The sequence below is a fragment of the Poecilia latipinna genome, unplaced genomic scaffold, assembly GCF_001443285.1.
Source record: "Poecilia latipinna isolate Pla-1442-1.1 unplaced genomic scaffold, P_latipinna-1.0 Scaffold281, whole genome shotgun sequence".
In the NCBI taxonomy this organism is placed as follows: domain Eukaryota; kingdom Metazoa; phylum Chordata; class Actinopteri; order Cyprinodontiformes; family Poeciliidae; genus Poecilia; species Poecilia latipinna.
In genome coordinates this window covers 103,373-108,084 of record NW_015112897.1, presented here as the reverse complement: position 1 = coordinate 108,084, position 4,712 = coordinate 103,373, and the positions used below count along the sequence as shown (strand labels likewise).

The 4,712-nt window shown below is 34.0% G+C and overlaps 1 long non-coding RNA gene across 1 annotated transcript; it reads right to left on the bottom strand.

Annotated features, from left to right (window-relative positions):
- Positions 1 to 516: 516 nt before the first annotated feature.
- LOC106948272 (uncharacterized) lies at positions 517 to 1,986 on the bottom strand. Its single transcript, XR_001425139.1, has 6 exons — positions 1,931 to 1,986; positions 1,696 to 1,805; positions 1,549 to 1,605; positions 1,365 to 1,442; positions 1,214 to 1,267; positions 517 to 1,112 (listed from the first exon to the last, which is right to left on the bottom strand). It is a non-coding gene; the product is annotated as an uncharacterized LOC106948272 (long non-coding RNA).
- Between the last annotated feature and the right edge of the window lie 2,726 nt (positions 1,987 to 4,712).

Genomic DNA, 4,712 nt, shown 5'->3' with positions numbered 1-4,712 from the left:
ATATATATATATATATATATATATATATATATATATATATATATATATAAACTATGACCTAAATCAAAACTATGACCTTTCCTGTGTATTTAATCCCACCTGTTGTCTCTGTCCTTCGTCGGGTCCTCGTCATTTGTCCATTGTTTGTCTGTTTCTAGTGCTGCCTGTCATTCTGAGTTTGGTCCTGATTCTTTATTAGAAACATTTTATCGTTACATTTTATCGCTTAATCGTTCCTCACCTCCAACCACCGAACATCGTGCCAAACACAAAAGAACTTTTCTTACTTATTGATCAGTTAGACAAAATTTAAATTCTGATGGATAAAATGTTGAGTTGTAATTTGGAAAATCAAAGCTAGAGCATGTGAAGGTAACATAAACCAGTATGGAAACCATTTGAGTTAATAAGCTAAACAGTTGACGGAGAATATTCAGTAGTGAGGCTGGGAGGCAATAAGAAATTTAACAAAATGAAAATATGAATAAGTTAAAAATAATCAAACTCCACAAAAGAGCACAATTAATCATCATCTTTATTTTTGTGAACATGGCACCACATCTTGTAAAATAGTTACCTCTGCCAGGAAACAGTTTATTAAAATACAATTTACTGATCCTTCAGTAAGTAAAGTTTTATGAACATAAAAATGGTTTAACAGACACAAACACAACCGTCTCCTGTTTTCCCCAACAACTTACTCAAAGTTCAATAAGAGTTAAACTTTTCAGCAGGTACAAAATGATAGTTCATTGTGAATCAATTTATAAGTATTAGAATATACAACAACAGATGCAGGAACATGTCCAATAAAGTGCTAACGCGCAAACAAACATGATTGGTAAATTTTCAAAAAAATTGTATATTTTCTTCCAGGATTTGATTTTATTGAAAGTATATCTCAGTTTAGTTTCAGTCTCCTCTGTTTTTCCATTGAAGGCGTCTTCCTTTAACTCTAAATACATCCTGTAAACTTCAAGACGTTCCTCTCTGGCTTTTTTTAACTTTCTCACCAATGGATGATTAGCTTTTGACTTTTCCTGCTGTTCAGGATCATCCAGGATCTTACGAAGTTGTTGCATCTTCAATGTAACATCCGATGATTTTTCTACCTGTAGGTAGAAAAAATTTGTAGAAAAAATATATATAAATATTTTGTTAACCTCTTACAAATAACTAGCATCCGATTAATATGAAGGGTCGACTGACCCACCTTCTGTCTGTGTGCTTCATCTACGGCTGCTTGAAGATATTGATAAAATGTTTCCTGTGATTAACCAGAGGAAGAGAATAGATGTGAAAACTGTGTGTTCAGAAAATACTGTAGTTAACCTTCGACAAATTAAAGCCATAGTATTACTCACAAGATGCTTCCTGGTTGCCAGAGGGTACGCTTCGTCCAAAAGTGTTACGATAAATTCAGTGCCACTTTGGGCTTCTGTCTAATGATAATTAAAAAATACTTCATTAGCAGACATTTGATTTCTGTTTACTGTTAATTTAATGTGAAAAATGTGTCACACAAATGTGAGCAAAAAAGAAACTTACCAGCTGTGTAACCCATGCTTTTGTTTCCTTCCAGCCTTTCACAAACTGGTTCCGAAGCTTTCAAGGAAAACAGACAAAAGATTTTGCCAATGCAATAATGAAGTTATAAACTGAATGTTTAAATCTTCCTAGAAAAAGCCAGTTTACCCGATAATTTCCAAAAACCAGCGACTGTCCGATGTGGACTAGAAACAGCAGGGCAACTATTTGGAAAAAGCTTTTGTTGAGTCTTCTACTTCCTGCTTCTGACATGATTTCTGCCGTTGAATCACTCAGGAGAAAAAAAGCAAATCATGATAGACTTAATTACAAATTGTAATAAAATGATTTTTAAAAAAAAGCCTAATTAAAATGCATAGCTTTCCAGTCTTAAATATCTTACCTGTGGGTGAATAAAAGATGAACTGAATGGAGATACAACACAGCTGGTTTTAAAACTGAAAGCAAAGGTCAAGTCACATGGGTCGTAACATGAGAAAATAGAAAAAAACCTACATGGAAGAGAAACATTTGCTGATAGCCACAACTGGGTTGGCCACATTATTAATACTGACAGAAAATGATCCATTTCAAGTAAGAACCAGGATCAGAAGTGAAAGAAAAACTAAAACCTGGTTAAAATGGCCACCAGCCAGGTATAAACTGGAAAGACATTTAATTGCTTCTTGACGTGTTTCTGTTGGACAACCGTCATTAGGAAGAAATAACGTAAATAATAAGGAAGAAGGTACAACAAGTTCACAGTCAAATGGTAAAGTGCAAAATGACAATTGAGAAGGACTAATAAACAAATACAGCATTTATTTTTGATTTCTGTTGTCATGGTTATGGTGAACACAAACACCTACAGGAATTATTTCTCATTGAAGGATGCAATTATCGTTTAGATGCACACAGCAAAACAAAATGTATATAAAAGTTTGTTTTTTATGCTCTAACCCATGGTAGACTTTGGAATCAAGGCTTAAATCCACAGATTTATTTTTGTATAATCCTCTGTTTAAGTAAAATTAATCCATACAAATAAATCACAAAAAACAAACAGCACAAGGAATGTGGAAACTTTCCATTGGCTCTAATTCGTTTTTCTCTTCCCTTTTTATTCTTCTATATTTCTGACCCATTTAAAATGTCTGAATTTTAATATAGACCTTGAAATGGGGTAAAGTTCTGATCAATACTGGGTGCAGGACCAGAAATCAATTAAGATCAATTAAGACTTAGATCATCTGATTTTCTTCTGTTATGTGAAAAAAAATAATTACAAATCTAAATCAGTCAGGGGCGGAATAGGATTCAGTTTAATATTCATACAGTTACATATTTAACTTTATGCTTCAGTTAAATATGGAAACATGGAAACATGACTCTCAGAGCCAAAGACATTTCTGTGAATCAGAACCAACACTGCCACCTGTTGATCTGCTGCAGGAAATACTCAGGAGTTTTATTTTTGTTTATGTATTTTTTTTTAATTCATACAATCTCTATCACAGCTATAGACATGTATTAGTAAAATAGGCAGGACAGAGTTTTAAATGTGTTTTATTGAAGGTTTTTTAAATACTCAAGCATGAAACAAGTTGGTACATAAAGTTTATCTATATGGCAATTTTAGCAGGGAAGAATCACAAACGTCTTATGAAACAACAAAATGAAATTCTTAAAATAAATTATGAATGAAGAACATCATTTAATAAGACAAAATCATCAAATCAAATTCACTAAAGTGCTTTAAGTGGCTTTTTAAAAGGATCAATAGTGTCGTGGAGTGATTGGATGGAATCAAACGTCAGATACCTGCAGGCTGTCAATGGTGTTTGCATTCACAAAAAACTGGTTCAATTATAACTTTAGATAACAAATAAATATGAAAAAGAAAATCTGCTCAGACAATAAAGAGAGGAGAAACATTAGAAAAACACCAAATATCTGCCACAAAGACGAGCTGCAGCTAATCCTCACCGTACTCCTGAGCTTTAATGAAACTCCAGATATCGTCAATTTCTTTCTGATTTGCTTTTACAGTTTCAGCAAAGTTTTTTCTTTCTTTGACTAAGAAATCTGTGACAGAACTTGAGAGTCCTTGTAGGGATGTAGAGTTTGCTGTTGCAGCTTTCAGCTTCTTCAACGTGGGAAGAAACTCCTCAAGTTCTTCCTCAAAGATGATGGAGGCAACTTTAATCCTGTTCTCAAATTCTTTCTTTTAGGGGGAAAACAGAAGAGAAACTAGATCTCTGTAGAGTTATGTATTACACAATCTCAGACACACTTTTGTCAAGATTTATACTGAAATTATTAATAAAGGTGTCATAAAAGCTTTTCATATTTTATCAATGACTCACCTTCTTGTCAGCTGCATCCTCCAGCCCACCCTCATAGTATTCCTGAATTATTTTCTAAAATGTGCAAAAAAGAGCTGTATGTTAGAGGATGAGAGCTGCAAAAGCATTTTCAACAATGTAAAAACCACAACTAAGTCATGTTTTGGAATTTACGTGGTAATAATAACTCTGCGGTGAAAACAACATTCAAACAGATTAAACTGCAGAGCGATCCAAAGTCTTTCTATTGTCCACACACAGTGTTTTGGTTAAATTACTAACTTGTTTTGTCTCAGACCCAATTTTAGTTAATATTCATGAACAAAATAAAGCTGAATATGTGAGGAAAACACTTTACCAGGTGCTTTGTGTCAATCAGAGAGTTGGCTACACAAACTAGACCCAGCAGAGTGACGATGAAGAGCAGTCCTTTGGTCGGTCCGACGCCTAGCAATCCTCTGTTTCCACATGAAGCTGATCTGGTCATGTCTGCAGTGAGAAAACAACCTAGGAAATCATAAGAAATTCACTTAATTTGGTTATTACCTCAAAGAAAACTGAAATGTGTCTTAATTAAAAAGAGAGTCACTGGTCTTACCTGGAGTGTAGAGAAAAGAGGAGCTGAAACTCAATAGGTGACAAAATGACGCTTGTTCAATTCTTATAATACTCCTCAGGTTACCTGAAGCTTATAAACTGTCTCTAGAGTTTCACTTTGACGTAGTTTCTCTTTCAATTCTGCTGCAAAACAAATGGTAACTCATGATGAAGCTGTGACAAAAACCACAACAGTCTGGCTACAAAACCTCCAAACACACATTTGCACCTTTTTTTTATTGT